Genomic DNA, 22,844 nt, shown 5'->3' on the forward strand with positions numbered 1-22,844 from the left:
ATTACTCTTATCTTCTGGTTTTGTAAAATCCATCCATTATTACTGTCCTTTAAAATAAACTATCAATATTTCCATAAAGATCCAATTTTTTACTCTAATTAGTGTTTCTATTTTCAAAGGCAGTTTCATCAGAAAAAATAGTTTTTCTTATTTTTTTTTTAAATGTCCCTTGTCCATGTAAAACTTTCTTATATCACAATCTTGTTAAGCGTTTTGCTTTTTAAATTAAAATCCTCTAAGATATCAGGGTTTTATTTTTCTCTTCTTAAATTTCAAAAAGAAGGCACTCAGAGAGTCTTTGATCTTCTATGCTATTTGGAATATCTCTCTTATGTTGTAAAGCAATTAAATTGTATAGTGATTAAGAAGGTGAGGCTTTTGGAAGGTCAAAAGACTATAAAGGCTGTGCAGCAATTTAGGGCACATTGTAAATCCCTTAACTCCCAAGCCGCTTGCCTCACGATTGACCATAAGAAACTAATGTCCTGCAGCCTCCTTGAGAGAAGCAGCTCTTCCAGAGCTTGTGTGGGTGATCCCTAATTTCTCTTTCCTCTGGAGAAATTTTTCAACCAGAACCATCTCCTGCCTGGGAATTCCACTGCTGGGCTGCCTCTGCTTGCACAGACACTGGTAGAGACATCTAACCAGCTGTAACATTCACCCAGAAGCCCCTACTAGCTCTCATCTCTACTAGTTCTCATGCTGTATATTCACTGCGTAGGTTTAGCAGATTATGAGGACAATAAGGATCTTTGTCTCATTCCCTTTCATATTCGAAAGCATTCTGTTTTTGTCCAGATTAAATTTTTATGGCGGCTTCTTGCTCACTGTAAAGATTCCCTAGAAGAATAATCAGGTGTTCTGTCACGGTCACCAACCTTAACATACATGCTAGCGTGATTCAAACAGTTCAAGTGCCACAGCATCCAGGGGCAGGGGAAGTGTGTCAAAACAGACAAGATGACGGTCAAAGTAAAACCTCGCTATTCTGGGGGAATGCAGTATTATTGTCCTACAAAAGTGGTGGGGCTTTAATTGTAATGTTGTAACCACCATCTTGTCTTTGACCCAGCCCTGCAGAGGCTGTTTGTCAAAGGCCTCTCAATAAAGCAAAGATGCCTTCTAATGCCTTCATTTCTAATCTCATGCCCCTCTGCCTTTTTCAAAGTCTGATTTTTTTCGGGTGTTATTTCTGCATGGTTCTACTCTTCTTTGTAAATCTTAAGCAACATTCCACTTACAAGCATGGCCAAAATTAAATAAATGGAATTATGTCAAAAAAAGCTAGATTATTACACAACTTTGTTCATATTTGTTGTAAGATAACCTTTATTGTCATTTTTTCTTTGGGCACTCTGTCACACATTAAAAATGAAATTCTGTTGTCTGCTCTCTATAATAAGTGTTATATAGATGTTACTCCACAGGCTTAAATATTTAAATATTTTAATTTCTCATCTATTCTGGATGCTTCCATATTTGACAGCTCCTCTATTCCTCACTTTTTATTAGGGATGGTTCCAAAATCTTTCATCTTTCCTTCATTTTATAATCCTGTTTATAATGGGTTTCTTTACATCTTATTTTAAAATAATTTGCCACTATTAGATCTCTTCCATAATTACTCTTTTAAGTATTCCTTACATAGATGTTAAGTTTTCCTATGATTCTTCTGATCTTCTTAAAAAGATCTTTCACTTTTCTATTGTTACATTCCTCTGCATGTTAGCATTCTTGCTGAAGATGTCTTAGCCGGATATTGGGAGTTTGTAGTCAGTCATTGTCCAGAGCTTTGTTTTATCCACACTTAGTTTTATCCATGCTGGCTTGTTCTGCCAGTCACTAAGATGTTTTTTCTTTTTAAAATGTTGGTTTGCTTTGGTAGTATGGACAGTGTTTCTTATCTTTTCCCATAGCTTTTCAGTTGCTTTTTCACATATGTTAACCATATGGGACCTTATTTCTAACATTGATCTTATATTCTGATTGTGTATTTTCTAGGTCATACATTAATGGCACATCTGCTGTCTGTAATTCTCTAAGTTTAACCTACTTACGCAACACCAATAATTAATGGTTTGTCAATAATCTGCCCCCAAAGTATTTGGCTGGCTGGATTGTACTTCTTCATATTTGTATCCTATTAGGCAATTGATTTGGTTCCACTGTTGTCAATTTAATGAAGTTTGCATGTAAAGGCCGTGTTTATATTCCTCAAAGCAATATAAGCATTAATGACAATAAGCCAAAAAAAAAAAAAACCCATCACTTCTCAAACCCCTATTAATCTATCTCCTATGTATTGTGTTTCATATAATTTTATGCAAAAATTGTACTGTATACAGAATTCTTTGACAGTTTCCTCCACTGCCTCTGCAGTACTATAGGTACATACATTTCCTGATGCTTACCAGATATCTAATACTCTTGATAGATGTGCTGTATATCTTATTGGTTTCTAGCCTAGCATGTACTTAGCAATATCCTTTTAGAATAGATCTTGTTTTGTAGCCCTTCCACTGTAACTTTATTCCTTCAAAAGGATTCGTGATCTAAACAGCATATCCTCTGGCACCAGAGGAAGAAAGCAAAACAGCAGTTTCTCATTGTTGCACTGTAGCCATTGACCCCCAATATTCCCGCTACATGATTCCAGAGGACTGGATACTATTTAGAGCATTGGGACAATGATATAAAGATCATTGGTGAAGAAAGAACTGGTGAATGTTGCTGTTGGAAAACTTCTGGATTCGGATTCTTCCAGAAATGAAAAAACAACAACAACAACCCAGTACGACTGGATTATCCAGTACAAAAAATTGATCGGGAACAAGCCATGCTAAAATTAAATGCACAGAATAATTTTGGGGTGCGGGAGATCTTGCTTGTGGCTTATTTTTAACAATTTACTTCAGCAGTTTCCATCTTGCCCTTGTATCACTGGTTGTTCTAAACAGTATGACCTTCAATCTATACTGTGATCAGTATATCAAAAATCAGTATATCAAAAATTGTGGTTTTGATAGAGCATATAGTTTACCTACTACAAAAATGTAAAAATAGAACAGTGGGTCATTGTTGACAATTTAAAGGTGGATACAAAAACAGCTTTTGACTTAGAGCTGCAATTATCATCAAATTACAATTCCCAGAATTTGAGCTAGCTGTTTAGTATAGTTGATATTTTATAAATTGTCTGATCATCTTTTTCAGGCCCAAGCTGTTCTTCATCTTCAGTGCTTGCATACTGTAAAAGGAAATTAGCATCACTTCTAAAAATGGGCCAATTCTCTAGATTCAGAAATTATGGTTTTGGCCTGTGACATACTGCAGTTGAGATCCCTCCACAAGATTAGGTTCTTAGGAGTTACCTAGAGAAGTATTTGGGAAAAAAATAGCTTTCATTTTGGAAGCACCTATGCCTTCAATTACAAACCAAGCGATCCCTTATCAAGAGTCATGGATTTTCTGAAGAGCATCAGAAGTGATTTCTGGAGCTTGCAACCACAGGGCTCATACTTGGCACAAGGCTGCCTTTTCCTTTGCCATTTAAACGTTATTCTTTTGCTTGTTCTCACCAGTCCCAAACTCATCCAAGTGGCCAATTCTTTCAGAATCCCCCATCGGCCCCTTTTGCCTGGGGAACAGAGGCCAGCCTTGTCAAGGGGCTGCTAAATGAAGTGGAGGGTTCACTGGCAGAGTGTGAGAAAATTCTCAGCAGCTATTCAAGGCCATGGACCAGGTGCACCCACTTCCCCGGCACCAAGGAGCTGCTACCGCCTCATCTTGAGCTGCTAAAAAATTGTTTACTCTTTGGTAGCAAAACAACATTGTTTACTTTATGGGGAAAAACAGCGAAGGCACAAAGTGTTTCAAACACACCAAGGGCTTCACAAACCTTCTAGTGTCCTATAACACTGAAAGCATTAAAAGGCAAAAAAGAATGCCTGCCTGCAAATGTGTGTGTACACACACAGAGAGAACGAAGGCCCGATACAAAACAAGGTTCTTCTCTTTGGCACCAGTGTTCTGGGACACATTAAGTGTAAGAAAGGGAAAAACAGAGGCTTAAAGGGAGAAAAGCATTTCTTTATTTATCGCTTGGGTCTACAATAGCTACCTTTGTACAAGAGCAACCCTGCTGCTGCCTCATCAAGCCAAGCCTGCTTTCTGATCAAGAAAAGCCCATCTGCATCCAGTATATTAGAGGGTGTTTTAAAAGATACAAGTTTCGTTCTTTTGTGACTATTCCTCATGTATTGATGCCAAAGTTATTGTCAGTTTAGGTGGTCTGCTAAATAATTAAACATCAACTATGAGCTGCCTGAGGGAAGGTTTAAAATGTGCCTTGGGTTTTAAAGAGTCGTGCCTCCTAGGGACCCTTCTTTCCATGGCTGCTTGGTATTTCCAATTCAGCTCCTTTTTAGCCTGACAGACTGGCTCCTCTGGTGGAGCGTGTGGTCCAAACTGCAGCTAAAAGGAGGCCACTGCAACCTGTCTACCTTTGTCACCGGCTCACAACTGCTGAAGAATCAATTAAATATTTTATGTGTAGTTTCATCTGAGAAAATCGGAGGTGTGGTCATTATTCTTCCTTCGAGGCTCCAAGTGTGAACATTTGTCAACTAAATCTGTCTACAAGGAAATGGAAGGCTTCTGCACAATTAGAGATTTTTGAATGTTGTGTTTCCTCTCTTCTCTGAACCTCAAGTCAGTTTCATGGGCATGAAAGCATCTCCTGTGGTCCCTAGGGAAAGTTGACTCTCGAACAGATTGCTCTAGAACATAAAAGATGAGGCAATTCTTATTTCTGAAATTGTTCGTGCCACTCTGATTTGATTACATTTTGCTCCCCTTCTTTCTTGTTTGGTACAAGAGGAGTTTCTAAACTGCTGCCTGTTTCTAAGTTTGTTTTATTATAGATCTCAAGTAGGCTACCCATAAGTCACATGAACTCCATCTTGATATTTTTCAGCAGATTGCCTGCCGATTTGCCACCGACATTACGTAGTAGCATAGGCTGGGATCACATGTCTGTTCCCTGTTTATGCTTTTTCTATGGTCTCTACGACAGATTTTAGTAAAAGATTGAATTAAATTTAGAAATTTGCAGACCAGAGGGTGAATAAATGATGCAGAGGAAACCATCTTTATGGGAAAAAATGTGGCTACAGAAAAATGTGGTTTTTATTCCAGTTACATCCCGTTACTTTGGCCAGGCTCATTTTTTCACACCACATTCTGTGAACTGCAAAAAAGATTATGCAGTAGTAAGTTAGAGATGTGTTATGGGAGAAAAAGGACAACAAATGAAGTTTTTATGTACATCTTTTTAAACTTAAGCTTTGAGAGAGAAAAAAAATCCAGAATTAGTCTTAGATTGCATCTTGTTTTTTCGAGATACACAAATTGGTGGTGGACTGTGGTTGCATGTGTATGCCTGCATTTTAAATTTATATAAATAGTTCAGAGCATTGTTAAGAAAAAAAAAGAGACATGTGGTTAATTTACTTGTGCTCTTCTCTTGGTTCATTTGGAAGCATCAAGCTGCACAATGCCAAAGTCAGGATATCGGGATTATTCATATAGTTTAGCCCCTTATAGATTTACTTTCTTCTTCTGATGATGATTAAATGAGACAGAGCTCTTTAGATTTGCCACATTGGGTGACTGATGGACCTCATGGGGCTCTAAAGGAACTTTGGGTCCCCCCCAAAAAAATCTGTTGGGCCCTTCAGACAAGGCTTTGGTTGCAGCCTGGAATAGGTGAATGACTGAGACCTTGAACCAGATTGTTCCTGTGCTGCATTTCTCTATGTGCCAATCCCACAGTGTACCTTGATTTCCTGACAGAGTACCAGAAGCAATCCCCAAAGTGACTTTGGAAAAAGACAAAGTGAATCCAACTAAACACAGGCCAACATTGTGACAACAATCAGCATTTGCCCAGTGGGCCTGCTTAGACTGACCTGTGCCTTATTTGGGAGGCTAGGCCACAGGCAAAGTTTCACAATATCTTATCACTTATGATATTGAGTTCCTTGACAAGAAACACAAGAGAAGGCAAAATCATTTGGATTTGCCTGAATAATTTGTTCCACCTTCTCCAGTTTGATGCCCTTCAGAACTATTGCAATATCTCTTATAAATTAAGGAAGCTTGGGGAAAGCTTAATTAAAATTAGTTTTCTTATGGCCTTTCATAACTGGCTAGTTTCTGCTGCCCTCTGTCTTTAAATAGAACAAAGCTTGTTGAACCAAACCGCACCATCGTTGAGTGTGAGACAGAGAACAGCAAATTCCATTAAGTGCATAAATAAGGTGCATATATGGTGCAAGATATTCAAAACAGCTGATCAGATGATAAAAATGAACACGCTGTTTATCCTATACAATAGCTACTATGACATTGATTCTGATGGCCCTTTCAGCTAATAGCGTGTACATAGGTAGATGCAGTATTTTCTATTATAAAACTGAATAAATGCAATTTAATATATGAATTAATTTTATAGATTCAAAAGTGCTACAGTTTTATTTATGCTTTATACTATAAGTGTATTTCCATATATAGTACATTTACTCAAAAGTAACTCCATTGAATTCAGGGACTCTTTCTTCTAAGTAAATTGGTATAAGATTACAGCCTCAATGCAACACACAGTTTAATTCAATACTGCAAAGAGAGCAACCCTATAGTAAAAACAAAAATCTACAGGACAGTTATGTTATTTTGTGCATTGCACACATTTGCACTGTAAAATTGGGAATTCTGAACCACCTACTTTTTTTATATTTGCTGATAAAATGTTTTTAAAAGTTTATCTTATTTGCAGTATAAGATTTCATATCATTTTCATGCAGTTCATAAAAATATTATTTAAATTCTTCTTACAAACTTAACCTAGGAACTAATTTCACTTGGGAACTAAATCTATATAAATTTGCATAGGACTAGCAGACTGATATGGAAGACACATGTCATTAAATTCAGCCTAAACAGATCACAGCAGAAACCTATGAGAAAGGAAACAGGAAATGGCTGTCTTCTAAAATGATGTGTTTTTCCTTCGCTTGTTAATTTTATAAATTCTAATTATTCGTGTATCTCAGAATAACAATGTTTTATATAAACTAATTTAATCAAATAGATTGCAGTCAAAACTGCAGTCTTAATCTTATATTCCCAGTACGGTAATATTTGCTTTACCATGTTAAAATAAATTTCAAGAAACTAATGCATACCATTTTTTGTAGACTAAACCCAAAATAAATATGGAATCCAGGATTCTCATTATTACTTTACTTTGCAGTAACTACTCAAAGCACCCTGGAAATCTTGAAGCCATTCGATAATTGGGGTAACAGAACTATCAAAATAATTTTATTTCAATTTGCTCTTCACTCTTACGAAGATTTCTTCTTCTAAAGTGGTATACACAGTCTATTAGAACAATTTTATCTGCGTATGCATACACAGATTAAAACTATTCACTTTCTATCATCAATTCCATTCTTGACTTTAAAAAAAGTAGAAGCTTATTGAAATTTTAAAAAAGGATGATGCGCACTAACTTTATGTTATTTGGCAAGCTGGAAAGGAAGCATTCAAAGAAACATTGAGCTCACAAAAATATTCTCAAATTAAAAAAAAAATCTGTGGAAGAAAATAAATTATATCAATTTAGCCATTCAATAACTGTTGTATTTCAGGAAAAATGCTATGGTTCCCAAAGAAATGCAATTTAAAGTAAGATACTATGGTGAAACAAAAAAGATGCAATGGTGATAAGAAACCCAAAACCCATATTGCACTATTTCAATATGACAAAGATGATTCTAGAGAGCAACCTTATTACACACTACCTCTAGCTTGAAGCTAGGAGTCAAAAATAGTTTGCGATATACAGTTAAGATCATCCATTCAATATCAAAATTGTGATTGACATATCTAAAATTATGGGCACCGCTGAAGTAGGATTGTAGATATTGTAGCCAAAAATATTATATTTTCAAGCTTGCCCATCATGACAACAATGTGTTTTTAGCCTCACTGTGTCTACATAGAAAGAATGAAGTGAGAACAATATTTGGCTGGGAACTTTTATAATGAACTAACGCATCTGAGAGTGAATTCCCAGGTTTAGCAGCAAATATAAAAGAATGTAAGTGTTAATTGTTGTTGCTATTGTTTTGTGTGTTTGTGTGTGTGTCAGTAATCACTATTAGAAAACAGGAAGGAAAATTAAACTAGAAAAGTGAGGCATAAGTGTACAGTTGCAATAGGAGCTGAAGGCTGGTAGCTATTTTTTTGTTCAATCCTGGATACAATTGTTGTAAGTTTTATTTTAATTAAATTGTCAGATCAACATTTCAAAAGCACAACAGACCTCTAAAGAGAAATGTCTGAATTTTTATGCAACTCAAATGAATATTAGGATTATGTTAATGGAGCTAAAATGTTCTGGAATAAGAAACAAACCTTTAAAATAAGGAAAGCCCTTTAAACTAAAAAATCTGACAGCCCATATTGCACAAATATTTATGGTCTTGTCATTGATTCACCTTTTCAGTGAGAAAGAATATGGTTTTTCTATATTTATATGAATAGCTTTGGCAAATTTCAAGAAAAAAATTGTTTAATTCAAAGAGATAAGATTTATAAATTGTTGCAAGATCTATTTTTCTTATGTGAAATAAAATTTTCACAATTGCAGAGACTGATAACAAAAATGTTTTTAAAGTATATATTATTTTTCATTGTTAAAATACAGAGCTGTTATCCTTTAAACATGCTTTCACTCTTAAACACTATTTAGCCCGACTAGATATTTTATCCTCCATAATTATGTTTCCTTATCAACTCTAATCCATATTTTTTAAACTATAGCAATCTACACTAAAATTTATCATCACAATTTCCAGGTTTCTTATTTTGATTTATATATACAGAAACAAATATATTAAAACATCATAATTTTAAATGTTTTTGAAAAAAACAGGAGTTCATTAAATGGTACGAACAACTGTACTTTAAAATGTTTTTTAAAAATGAGTTTTGATTAAAGCTAAAGCATGCATAAAAATTAGGTACAACTAATTTTTTTAGAAGGTTTTTCAAAGCATGGCACCATTGTACATAATAGGAAGAAGCAAAAGCAAATCAATGTAAGGGTTTAAACTACTACCAATTTTTGAGGTAAATACTGGGATGCATATGGATATGCTACAGTTGTGTTATTTTTTCCATAAACCTGAATTTAGTATGTTGTAACACAGCTATAAACTTATTGACTGTATGGATATATTGCAAAAAATGAAATCTTTCACTTATCAGTAACTGAAGAACATGATTTTTTTAAAATGCACATGACCAAAAAGAAAAAAAAAGGAAAATTACAACATGTCACAGATTCAATTTCCAATGTTCCAATGAACAGCAGCTAAAAATTTAGTAATTAATTCTGTGCAGGACATGTGGATCAAAAAGATGATAAATAAGAAGAAATATATCCCCGTGAATCTGGCAATTTGCTGAGCTATGTCTGATATTTCCCAAATACTTCTGGTCCAAAGGAGCAATGCTCAACTCGGTGTAAATTAAGAGAATCCCAGCCTTTATAGCTTTTTCAGTATAAGGAAGACACGGGCAGTTTTACCTATTTTAAATTTAAATCAGTTTTGTTATTTTTTCAAAAAAAGCCCCCTACAATATGGTTTCAATTTGGAAAGTAAAACAAATGGCTACATTTAAACAAGATTCCTATTCCTGCTATTTCATGATCGTCTATATTTCATTATGTAACAGTGAACATGAAATGAGGTCTCTTTTAGCTAGGCAGGAATATGCCTTCAACTGAGATGCTTTGTATCGTGCAACTCGATCCTGCAGAACACGTCAACTATATAACAGTATGTATTTTTTTCTCCAAAGATGGGGAAATTATCTTAGTAGAAAACCTACTGTCACCTTTGCTTTTTCATAGAAATACTTAGAATTCATACATTGCATCAATATCAGCAATAAAGAACATTTAAAAGCTTCAAGATATTCAGTGTCAGCTTAAGATGCAAATAAAATGATAAGCACCCAAAACTTATGTCCTTCAGAATTTAAGCAGCTTTCTATTGCCTATCAAAACTACAAATGTACACATTTTAAAATTCTGCAACAATTTATAAATAAGCGGTCGTACCAGGATATTAAAGTACATTTGAGCCCATGCTAATTCAGAATTTCCTGTTACAAAACCTTCTATTTTTATGTGACATGCATTATTGTTACCTTACAGAACATTATCTTACAGAACAATTCTGCTTATGTTAAGATATAAATTGTACTTAGCTGAATACAATGTATAATTTCCTTCAAATGTATTTAGTATTGCTTTTATGAATTAAAATAATTGCAAGTATAGATCCCTTGACTGCATCTTAATATATCCAAGATTATAAATTATATAATTTATAAACTAACATTCACATACATTTAATAGAACATGGTTGCCACAAATAATTAAGAGAAAGATCTCTATTTTTATGTTGTGTTCATTTCTTAATTTAGGTTGCTTAATAGCCTTACAAATGAATCAAATAACTTTTTTTGAAGAATGTGTCATTTATAAATGAAGTATATAAATGATTTTATTATTCTGCTTGTAACAAAACGTTTTAGAATTAAGCTGGTGAAGAATAAAATAATAATTAACTATTCATCTTTCATTTTTAAAGCTGCAAAGCTCCTATTACCAGGTCAGATTTATTCATGGTTCAGTTGTACTTAAAACAACTTGGCTCTGTGTCTTAATTCTAAATACTTTGTTTCTATTGCTTGTAATAGCACAAAGGGATATATTTTGGCCAATTAAATATTCTAAGATTTTATTTTCTCACTAATGTCTTTTGGGCCTTCAAAAAATATCCTACAATTCTAACAGTATTGATTATATGAAAATGAACAGATTTCATTTTTGTGTCTAATTTTAGTATTTATTTATATAGCAAAAAGGAAATCTGTATGAAAACTTCATTAAAAAATAATCTCTAGGAAAACTAAGACAAATACATGTCTCTTACATTTTCCTCAAAATTATTATTCTCTTTTGTTGGCTGGGGTTCTAACATATAAAGCAATAGACACCCTCACCCAATCCTCATAAAATCTCATTTTCAATTTCAATATCTAAAGAAGAAAGCACAGTACCTACCATCAGATTCTAGGTATCTTTGATGAAGTGTATGGAAATGCTTTGGTATCATGGCTGTAATATTTGTTCTACTGATGTTCTTGGAATATTCAAGCAGAAGTACACCTTTTTACACCGTAAGACTACCTGGCAAGGGAAAGCCAAAAGCAAAGGCTTTCAGGACAATGAGGTTAGATGACAACCGCTAGTGTTAATCTTTCCTATCATTTTTTCTCTCTCTTTTTGTTAATCTTTTCATTGGCACTTTGCAACTTTATGAATCATCTTCAAATTCTTATTTTCATTTAAGTGGATGCAATCTCTTATTTTAAATACAAATCGCGGATATTTCCCTGTCTTCCTCTTACGTTTTTCACCCTTTCTCTGTCCTCAGGTTGTCATTATGTCTTTATTCTAAAATAGCCTTTTCTTCATTACTGTCTTTCAAGTCATCTGCTTCCTATTTCCATTTTTTTGGAGGGGGGGGGCAAAGATCTTACGAAGACAGTGTATATATTGTATTTTTTTTACTTTCTTTCAACATTACTACGCTATTTTTGCTTCCTTCCTTCCTGCTCACTTCTGCCCTTTCTATATAGTCCTCAACTTACAAGTTTGTTTAGTGATCAAAGTTACAACGGCACTGAAAACAGCGCCTTATGACTGTTTTTCACACTTATGACTGTTGCAGCATCCCTAAGGTCATCTGATCAAATTTCAGATGCTTGGCAACTGGCTCATATTTATGATGGTTGCAGTGTCCCTGGGCCTTGTGATCACCTTTTCTGACCTTCTGACAAGCAAGGTCAATGGGGAAGCAGATTCAGTTAGTAACCATGTTACTAACTTAGCAACTGCAGTGATTTGCTTAACAAGTGTGGCAAGAAAGGTTTTAAAATGGAGCAAAACTCAAGTGAAAGGGCAGGAAGCAAGCAAGAACAGTAAGTGTCGTAAGGTTGACTACCTGTATTGCAACTGTCTTGCTTAGCAACATAAATTTTGGGCTCAGTTGTGGTCGTAAATCAAGGATTATCTGTACTGGCATTCTTGATTGGCAATGGAATTTGTACATTTTATGTAATACCTAACACACTGAGTGTAGTACCAAGCATGTAGTATATTAATCAAACTAAAGTAACAGTTTGCATGTCATATGGATTAAAAGGCTGATCAGCGTAGTACATGATGATGTAGAAGCACCTTCCTTCAATCCTGCATGTCCTGGGTAAAGCAGGAGACTTGTATTATGCGTATCTTATTTATGCTGTTCTTCTTCCATAGGGTGTATGTGTGGAGGGGAGGAAAAAATAATATATCAGCTTATTGAATATACCAATCTCTCCAAAACATGCATGATGTGTCTGACATCATGATGCATGGAGCCGTGATGGTGCAGTGGTTAGAACACAGCATTCTGCTGACAGCCTGGAGTTTGATCCTGCCGGGGCTCAAAGTTGTCTCAGCCTTCCATTCTTCCAAGGACAGTAAAACGAGGACCCAGATTGTTGGGAACAATATGCTGACATTTGTAAACCCCTCAGAGAGTGCTGTGAAGAACTATGGAGTGATATATAAGTCTAAGTGCTAGTTCTAGTGGTACCGCATAGAAGTGAGTAGAAGGCTGTTCTGTTAACAGGTACTCTTAGTTTAGTGACCACAATTGGGGAAAGCAACTCACTGATTAAATGAAGCAATTGCTAAGTGAAACTGTGATTGTGCTTATTACGATTTTAGTTCAGCTTTCCTTTGCTTTATAGACCAGGAAAGGTCATAAATGCGAGCTTTGGTCATAAAGTTACTTTTTTATCACTGTCATAACGGCAAACAATCACTAAATGAAACAGTTGCTAAACAAAGGACTACCAGCATTGGGAAAAGTGAAGATTGGCCAGTTCCCTAGATTTGTATGACTGTAACCTTGTTGCTCGTATACGATTTTTATTGACTGTTTCCTAATATGATTTGATTGCTTATTTGTACCCTATGACTATCATTAAGTGTTGTACCTTATGATTCTTGACGAATGTATCTTTTCTTTCATGTACAGCGAGAGCATATGCACCAAGACAAATTCCTTGTGTGTCCAATCACACCTGGCCAATAAAGAATTCTATCTGTGATTCAATACTTGTGGGGATCCTAGGGATGGCTGACAAACAGGGGAAAACATAGGACTTTCTTTTTATGCATGACATCAGCTGCAAGGATATTATATGTACAAAGATGGAAAGAGGAACATCTTTTTTATTGTTTTAAAATGTTTTTAGTATTTTAATTGTAATTGTATTTTTTGATTTGTAAACCAACCAGAATCATTGAGCGAGATGGCCAGCTATAGAAACTGAATAAATAAACAAACAAACAAACAAACAAACGAATGAAATACCCATAGTGGAGGAATGGATCTTGAAATTAATGGAACCAGCTGAGATGATCAAAGTGATCCCTTTGATTAGAGACAGTAATTTGGCTAAATTTCTTGAGGCTTGGAAAACCATTGTTAGATTTCCTACAAGAAAAGGAGAAAAATGAGTTTTTGACTCTGGGATTGAGAATTAGATCTGATTTGGTTAAAGAAATATTATGAATTGTTAAGTATATGGTTATGATATATATACAGTTGATAAATCATATATTTATATATAGTTTATATATGCATTAGATGAAATTTAAATTAAGAATGTATGAATATTATTTAATATTAACCTTGATTATCTGTATTTGAAAGGTTTTAAAATATTGATGTTATTCATTTGAATTTAGAGGAGTTTGTTGTATTTTATTGTCTCTGTATTGAAGAAAGCCAGAGGTCACATTTTTATATATATCTGCTTTAATGTATGATTTTTAGTCACTCTTTCTTTATCCTTTTATCCCCTTCCCTTTTTCCTTTAATGTTTGTATTTTTTGTGTTTTATATTTATATTTACACACACACACACACACACACACACACACACACACACACACACACACAAGTGTAGACAGACAGACAGACAATTGGATAGATAATCTAAAGCACAGACAAAGGCCCTAATCTCACCAAAGGTGTTTTTTCCCAAACACTCTTAAATTGGCTAATTCAACATACTGCCTTAGCTCTTTTTTCTCCTATAGAAGTACCAAAAAATAATGTCCAGAGAACTGAATTAAGAAAAATAACATAGTTTCTATAAGTGACTATTTAGGAAAAGATAGGAAAACATTTGCACAAGAGTGCTTTGCAATATTTTTATTTTTTGGGGACATCACATAAAATGACGAAAAATTTAGGTTATGCAAACAAGTAGTTAGTAGTATCACTATAAGAATTGGGAGTCCTCGTTTTCAGTAATTTATCTTTTTAATATATACCTTGAAATTCCATAATCACATTTCAGTCTTTCCCACTATACATTTAAAGTAAAATGAGATCCACAGTAAGTTTTACGAAGGAGCATTTTATCCTCATTCATTAATGAAGATAATTATAAGCTGTCACTTAACTTCTTGTATATTTCATAAACACAGAACTGTTCATTCTCCTCCAGTCTAAACATATACGGTACATGCACCCTACAGATAATCAGCATAATTTTCCCTCATACCTTGTGTACACTTTGAACTAAGAGTCCAAGTTTTCTATAGTGAAATCAGACTGCCATCTATGGGTGTAAATTAAGACTTAGCAAACAACCTACCACAAGGCCATTTTTTCATACTCCAAATTATAGGATTTATAATAGGCCACAATTTTCAAATTTATTTGGATATAAACAGCATTAAATGTACTGAATTACTTCATCAACTACAGAAATTCAAATGTTTAGTACATTATTTCCACTTGCATGCTGGAAATAGGAAAAATAATAAACACAAAAATGTGGTAGGAACATTTAGATTTTGCTTTCTGCAAGTAAGCAAGATATAGAAAACAGCGGTATTCAAAAAGTTAGATTGGATATTTATTAGGAATAGTTCATATGTTACATAACTATAACTGTATTTATGCAGCAAATATTTTTCCATGCATCAGAAATATTACAATAATGTAACAATAATGTTATTGTTATATTCTGACAGGAATATAGAGTATGCCTTGGCAAATTAAAGATAAGGAACTGCTTTCATCTTGAGTTTTTATATATAAAATCAAAAACTAAATGGAGATAAAAGAGGCACACAAGAAAGCAAGTTGTATAAAGTGTCACATTATCACTGTTAACAAAAAGAAAGTCAACAAATAGCTAAATAAAATATAATTTTAGCTTTACTCCACTTAAAAGGATGATTGCAATATACTTTGATAATCAATTAATTTCTAAATGATCTGAGAACAATAATATGTAGCTGGGCTTTTTAAAAAACTGCACTGCAGTAAACTGGCTAGATTATACAATGGGCACTACTAGACGATTTAAAAAATAAAATGATGAAAATATCTGTATAATAACTTGTTTATAAAGTTAATTGAACATTATGGAAAAAATGTGCAATTTTTAAGTATAATGTTATATGTTTTTGGGTAATGAAGAATTCCATTCAGTATTATAGCCAGTCTCAAGTACAACTACCAAATCTGTGTTGAAAAATATAGGCTACAGAAACGTTGTTGGCTTTAATCAGTTTCTCCTTCAATCCCTATTGACTTGGTTCTCTTATTTAAGTCTCACAAGAGCCATGTATTCAATTTAGCTAAATTTTCCAGCTACCATATAATTTTTAGATGCATTCTGAGACAATCTCTCTCAGTTCTCATATTTAGGTTTGGATCTTCCCTCTGCACTTCATATTATAGATTTTGTTTATTTGGTAAATAATCAACTTTACAAAAGTTGATTAAGCATTCTGGGAGGAAAAACCATCATTAACCACTATGGTTGTTATGTCAATGTAACATATGCCCTTTTAGTCACCAGCACTTTGTGGCAACACTTGTGCAAAGCACAGAACAATCCATTTGCTGGATGACTGATCAGAATCTCCAATAGAGAGAAGTATCTTTTGGAAAGGACAAAAGAAACATTTTAGAAATTTTCCAAAAAAGGGGATAATATGTAAACTAAAAATTAAAAATATATTAACAGAAAAAAATAAACATGTAGTGTCTGTATTATATAGGAAAGGAGGTTTAGAGAAAAATGAGAACAATTTGGCTTCATCATAAAATTAATATAAATAATCTCCAACCTTAGATATTTCTTTCTGAAGAATGATACAAACATTAAAAGAGAGACACTGTAATTACAAAACCAATTCATTAATCATTTTGTATCCAAGATTTAAAAATAAATTTAAACATTTTAGAAAATATTTTGTGGTCAGGGTTGTTCATATTTTAATTAAGGAGAAAAAGGGATCTCTTTCTCTTTCCAAACTATGAAGGCAGCCAAATTGCATCATTGACAATGTTTCAACTGCCGCATAGCTAGCTTCTAGATTAACTAGACTGTTACTTTCAAATGCAAAGAAGTTCTAATCTAATGAAATCTGTTCCATAACATGTAAGCTGATTCTATATATTGCAACTGAGCATACTTATGTAATTGCTAGTATAACATATATATGTTAATGCATTTTATTGGAAGACAAGATAGTCTCGTAATTTGTTAGGATAACATCTATATGCTTCTTCACATTATGTAGAACAATTAATAAACTAAAATAATTTAACATAAAACAGATACATTTCAGAAACTATGTTTTAAAGCAACTATTGGAAATTATATAATTGTTATAAAACAATTATTGGAAATTTAGCAAAGAATTCAGTGATAGTAACTGTAGGTGCATTGTGTAAATGAAAGCTGATCTGTTACCTCTGAATCAATACAAAGTCTACTAAAAAGTATCTAAAATAATTATTTCACCTCTAATACAACAAGAGGATATAGATGATGATTCAGACTTCCAATTCCATCAGTAAAGAATATGTTAGCTTTCCATTCAATGGTATTGGAATTGCTATATTTTGTATATGATAGAGGTAAAATTTAAAATTACTTTATTAAATATATAAAATGTATATTATATTTTCTAATGAATAGATTTAAAAGATAATGCACATGAATGATATTTGTATACAACTAGGTCTGATTTTATTAGGGTGCAAGAGATAATTACTTCTTTGCAACAAGATTCTGTCACAACACAGGCAATGTTAGCAAAGTCAAATTGCATATCATTTTTGCAAGTTGCATAAAAAGAACGTGTATATAACTATATAATCATGCATAGACCCATATTCTAGAATATATGTGTCTAATATTTATAATCTAATAATGTAATAAAGATAAATGACAGTTAAAGATTTGTGGGTTTTCTCCATCCCTGTTTTTTCCTTTTAGAACTATAAAACAGGGGACAGATATATGTTTTAAAAAACGTCTGTAAACTGAAGAATGAAATTTATTGTAGAAATCTGAATCTGTCTGAAAGTGTCTATTGTCATTTTTAATGAAGGAAAACTTCTGCAGTGGTCTAACCTGGGTATTTCCTGTATAGCAGGACTGATTCACAATAATAAAATCTGTGCCTTGGTGTGCATCTTCTGTTTTACTGCCAGCCTTACTGCAACATTTTGTTGATCTGAAATAAAAGAAACTTGTGAGAGGCCAAATGGATGCTGAAGGGTGTGTGGAGTTTCTTATATTTATGGCCTATATTTGAAGTCTTCCTTGTGTCTTGGGAAAAGCTGACATCTTTTCCATTTATATAACTGTCTTCGTTGCATAACATCCAGCGTGCAAAGCGCACAGCTCCTTTAATTCTATATCAGTCTCTATCATCAGTATAGTCTGGATTGAGGCTGAGAAAATTGTACTTATCACTTTACCATATAAATTGTTCCTTATTTCAGTACCTGTTTCAGAGAGATTTCAAAACAGAAGATGAGGTGTGCACCCCACAATTTAAAACAGGGCCTTCTTAATAGTGGCACTACAGTTTGAGAATCATCTCTCTGCAACTCTTTCAGACCAACAATCAAGTAAACAATACTCCAATCAAGAGCCATCAGTAAACAGCCCAACCAAAGAATCTCTAAGACCCGCATGGACAGGCTTTCAAATGCAAAGAAGTTCTAATATAAACTGATAGAAAACAGCATTCCTTACTAGCACTGATGAGGTTACCTAGTTAAATTAATGAAATATCTGCAAGAAAACAAGCAAGCTCAGAGACCACCAAGGAGCCCTCACTCTTTCAAATGTTCAGGGTATTTTATTTTTGGCAAGCTTTTATATTTCCTTCCATTCCTATATTTATGTCACCTTAGCTGGCATTTACCCATGTTTAAATTGCCTTTAAATTGTATTCTCATTTTTTCAGCATGTAATCCAATGTTTCCTAACATTCTTCTCTTAACCTCATTGGGACTTGCTTCCAGGTAGTCATGAATTGAGCTGCATATTTAGTGATTTTAAAAAATCTATGTATTATTTTGGAGTAGGAAAGCTTTATAGAAAATTACAAAACAAAGTAAGAATTGTGTTAGATAATTTTAAAAAATCTTGTGATGAGAAGGCAATAGAAATACCAGAATAGTCTTTAGGGAAGAAAAAGTGATATAGAAAATGCACAGAAAGAAATTACATGGAAATATGAGAACCCAATGTAATTTAGTGTTTATAATGTATACCCTCCCCCACACACTTTAATCCAAGTTCAAAATGGATTAAATTTTTTAAAAAGGAACAGGAGAACCAAAGAGCACAGTGAAATCCAAATCTCACTAAGTAATTCCTTTGGGGAAGACACCGCCTCCCAAAAATTGCAGGAATAAATTACCAAAAAGCTTTTATTATAGAAACCTTCCTGTAAAAAGCATAGTCCAAAAGAATGAAGTTAGGTTGTAAGCAATAGAAATTAACAGTGCCAACCTTCCTAAGGCCTGCTCATATTTAGTGCCAACAGGTCCCCTAGTGGTTTAATCAAATATTGCTGAATGACACCAAATGTGATTTGGCCTCAACAACTACAGATCACAAATATTTATTATATAGTATATGGGCAAAAAACTATCAGCATTGCTAAATACAATTTCCTACTTTTTAAATTTCCATTGACTGGAATATTGGAGGAAGATAATGCATATCTTTTGTCTTCCAAACTATATGAGGAAATGTTCAAGATTAAAAATAGCCCTTCAATATTTCTAAATCTTTCATGATGCATGTAGGGCATCTGAAATAATTTAATATTAAATAATTCTCCATAAAGCAGAACTAAACTAATATTGGTTTATACATTTGGTTTACTTACTATATGCACACATTTCTAAAAAATCATTTCCACTAACTGCAAGAGAAAAAAAAGTAGCATAGCTACTTTTACATTGTTTTTTCTTAGAGGAAGAATATAGGATGCACTTATATAAGAGCTTATTATATTTTTCTTCATTTTAATCACTGGCAATGTATAAAAAGCTTGTGAATTATTATCACCAGTCCCAATTTATTTCTAACCTTTGGAATTATTGCATATCTTTAAATGCAGGTACCAACTGCATTTCATGCCTCATGCTGAGAGTAATAGGTAACTTCAGAAAACAAAGTGCCTAGATAAGAAATCAACACTCAAAGTAATACTGCTTAAGTTTGTTCTTAGAGGTTTCTAAGATTGAAGGCTTGAAGATTAGGACTGCCTGCTGTCTGGGGTCTCCCTTTCACTTTGCGTCCATTACACACATTCCACCCCAATACAAGTTTTCTCTCTTCTCATGTACTGTACGTCATTATTATTTCCTAGACATATAAAGAGCATGCAGAGAACGTTCTGTTAACAAGCCCCAAGTCGTCTTTTAGAACACCAGAGTTAGATTACTTTATTATTCTGATAAAAGCTTAATGAAAAAGATCTTTATTCATTTAGAGACATGCATGTTCTATTTCATTTTTTTGTACCAATTTCATTACAAATATGTTTATATAGATTTAACATAAACATGCCTAGTAAACGTATGTCCTTCAGTGTAGTCCTGTTTCTGCTTTTCCCAAATGTGACGAACACATTTGGGAAGACAGAGAGAAAAGCAGAGAACTAGTTGTTGCTCTATAAATGCTCAGCATTCCAAACAACTTTTCCAAGTGGCCAATCTAGTCCTAAGTACTGTTGATGTTTGCAGCACACTTCAAAGTAAGGGAGACTGCATAAATATGACTGGCATGGGATTACAAGCCCAGATCCTTCATTGAGTTATGGAATGTATTTCTGCTCATCGAGGCCTATCTTTTCAAGAAGCTGAGCTGAGTCATGGAAGAAAACCCTAGATTTTTAATTTAGCCATGGTGTTCTCTTAACATTTCATTTGTATGTGTGCAAATAGAATTTATGCATTATTATTAATATTGGTTGAGTTCTTTTAATGTTGTTTTAAGTAATGTTTGTTTTATCCAGGTTGTTATGGAAAACTATTGTTATGGCCTTTATCTCTGCCTCTTTGAAAAAGTAAAAGGATTAAAGGGACACAATCTAGGGGGTAAAAACACCACCAAAATCATTTAGATGGTGTAGCTGGAGTGTCCCGATTCCCACATCCCTCTTTATCAAAGATCTCCCTTATCATTTATCAGCAATACTCATGTACACAACCCTGCCTGAGGATTCTAGCGATTGTACAGTAAGTACCAAAGCTTTGCCATCTCCACTTCGTTTGGTACGTGCAGTGTACCAAACATTATGCTTACAGTTTAATCCATATTAAACTGCACATCTCTGAAAGACAGGTAAGCAGAATTAAATCTGTCTTAACACAGATAACGTTGCATATATATGCATTCATTTCTAGGATTTAAAAATCCCTTTCCAACAATTCTGCCCCCTTTTTTTTTACATTATGTCTTGATGGAGAAATTCTAAATGAAATAGAGCACTGTATTTACATACTATATCTACCTATACATACTCTATTTACATGCATTCTACCTATTTAAACACATATCTATTTCTTGCTGCCTTGAATTGGAAACAAAACAAGATAAAGCAAAAAAAAAAAGTATTCAGTGGTAGCCTGCATCAATATTATTAGCCTGGATTTGTTATGAGTGAGTGAATTAGTGTGCGTGTGAGTGTGTGTGTGTCTGTCTGTTGTCTGTCTGTGTAGTATACTTCATGTTTTCAACTAATGCAAATTATTATTTCAATTTTTTTTATATATAACTTAAGACGGTGCACGTTTCTCTTCCTTATTCTACTTAAAAACACGCCACCAAAATACTTGTTAGTATATATACAATATACTGAATGAATTCCTCCTCCCTCCCTTCGTTTGCCCAAAACACAGAATAACACATACACACATACACACACACGCACAGACAAACGCACGTTTCCATGTAAACAAGTTATTTACCTTTGTCTGTCTTCTTTGCATAACATTCACTGTAGGACTTAGACCCAGCTGTTTGTTTACAAACCACACAAGTCAGCACTAGGTTGTTTTGTGTTTTGTTTTCCCCTTTTTAAACCCTCCAAGAAAACTTAAAATGGCAGGAAAATAAAGCACAGTGCAAATACATTCCGCCCGACATCGCGCTACCATTTAGCCCAAAGCCCCTGTTTAAAAGACTGAAAACGCACGCGAGAAAACTGTGTTTACAACCCACTCGTGCTGACTTCCGCCCCCTTCCCCCACCCCCCCTTTACAACCCGAAAATAGTACACCTCCGCATCCCTAGAAAATTCTGCTTTCTGGCTGACAAGAGGATCTCATTTAAGCCTTTAATCTACGCTCTGCAAGACGCGAGGATCAGAAGGAAAATAAAATCACCGACATGCCATGAAAATAAGCAGAACACCCGACAGACCTTTTATTGCCTCTATGTATTTCCCTCCCTTAGTGACAGACGTTTCATTGGTTTTCAGCCGCGGCGCAAGCTCTGTTGCGATTGGCCGAACGGGTTGAGCTTAGCTCTGTTGGTAGGGAAAAGGCTGGCGGTCAAGCCGGCCAATCGCGTCTTTTGTTTCCAGGAGAAACATGGCACGAGGAGCTATTTCGATCCTACGGGTGTGATGTCAGCGCTGGAGGCCAGGCGGGCCCGGGGAAACGCGCGGTCTTACAAAGGGGCAGGAAAAGTATAGGCAAAAAGCGAGCTGGAGCAGTTATAGAGCCCCGGTGCAAGAGACACACCTGACCGAACTCAATCGGAATGGTTAGAGGCAAAATGTCCCAAAGGGGCTTTTTGCAAGAGGCAACTGGACTTTCTTGTTTTTTCTTACAATCAGTCAATCCATAATCGATCCAGATTGATTTATTACAGTTTCAGAAATCCCACATAGTCATTATTTATTTATTTATTATTTATTTATTTATTAAATTTTTATACCGCCCTTCTCCCGAAGGACTCGGGGCGGTGAACAGCCAAGGTTAAAATACATACAGTATGAAAATTAAAATAATTTAAAACATGATTAAATTAATTGGGCTTCCAAATTAATAACTTCTACTGTAATTTTGAGCTCATTACATCTTAATGGTTACAAGATCACTTACATCTAAGGGCAGTGTATCTTAAAAAAACAAATCTCACCCTTATGGGTGGTATGTGTCTTCCTCAATCTTGAGTCCTCTATCAAAGTGTCTATGGAGATTCTCGGTCATCCAGGTCATGGCTGTCCCAAAGGTGCTTTTTTCAAGAGGCAACTGGACTTTCTGGTTTTAATTTGAAGACGTTTTGCTTCT

The 22,844-nt window shown here is 34.3% G+C and overlaps 1 long non-coding RNA gene across 1 annotated transcript in view; it reads right to left on the reverse strand.

Moving 5' to 3' along the window:
* Positions 1–22,019, reverse strand: part of LOC117660833 (uncharacterized) — a 35,289-nt gene extending 13,270 nt beyond the window's left edge. Inside the window, exons 1-4 of the long non-coding RNA XR_015731397.1 lie at positions 21,970–22,019; positions 17,650–17,752; positions 13,572–13,694; positions 11,207–11,332 (exon numbers count right to left, since the gene is read on the reverse strand). This is a non-coding gene — a long non-coding RNA (uncharacterized LOC117660833). The remainder of the gene's footprint in view (positions 1–11,206; positions 11,333–13,571; positions 13,695–17,649; positions 17,753–21,969) is intronic.
* Positions 22,020–22,844: the final 825 nt, after the last annotated feature.

This window comes from Pantherophis guttatus, chromosome 1 (genome assembly GCF_059756535.1).
Source record: "Pantherophis guttatus breed Tessera chromosome 1, ASM5975653v1, whole genome shotgun sequence".
NCBI lineage: Eukaryota > Metazoa > Chordata > Lepidosauria > Squamata > Colubridae > Pantherophis > Pantherophis guttatus.